Source organism: Elephantulus edwardii, unplaced genomic scaffold (genome assembly GCF_000299155.1).
Source record: "Elephantulus edwardii isolate Elephantulus edwardi_28Jun2011 unplaced genomic scaffold, EleEdw1.0 scaffold00503, whole genome shotgun sequence".
Taxonomy (NCBI): Eukaryota; Metazoa; Chordata; class Mammalia; order Macroscelidea; family Macroscelididae; genus Elephantulus; species Elephantulus edwardii.
In genome coordinates, this window is record NW_006400253.1 from 153,838 (window position 1) to 154,629 (window position 792).

Here is a 792-nt window from a genome sequence, read left to right on the forward strand (position 1 = left end):
CAAAAGCATCAGAAATTGATTGATAAACAAAAACTTTAGGAAATATAAATGAATTTTTACTTGCAAAATATAATAATTTACCTTTTTGATAATGATGAGTAATTTGACCAGGATAATTGGCTAACGCAATTATCCATTTTGTACAATATTGATATAGCCAATTAACTTGTAAAGGTATTATATGGGATAATAATTTCATAAGGTCTTATATCAAAACATTGCAATGACTCCTACTTTGACTCACTAATCGATACATAGTCTGTGGGAAAACCCATAAAACCTTTTTTTGGAGAGTTTGACAAATGTATAGAGCTGCACTTTTTACAAACTTTTGACATAAGGTGGCCCTGTTGATTATTCCTTGGGGGAGTACGTGGAAAGGGCATCTTGTAAATTAACAAATGGAGCTAGAACTGTCCAATTATAAGTTATAAGACCTATGTAAGTTCTAGATCTTGCAGTTCTAAACATGGCTTAATTTAATGAACAGTTTTTAGTGATTTTTGGAAATCATTCAGTGTTCCTTGATTACTAAAACAAATTTTAAATTCTTGAGGTTAAGCACAATTTTTCTCCATTCTATTTCCCAAATACATACTAAAATTCACTTTTTCTTTAAGCCTTTACAACTTACTACACATCTTTAATTTAGCCTATACTAACTCCCCTATTTTGGCACAACCAGACATTTTATTTTAAAGCAAAACTACTCTCATTTTTTCTTCTGAACAAATACACAAAACTTACTATCATTTTACTTATTCTTTTGAACTTTATACCATGTTAAAACTT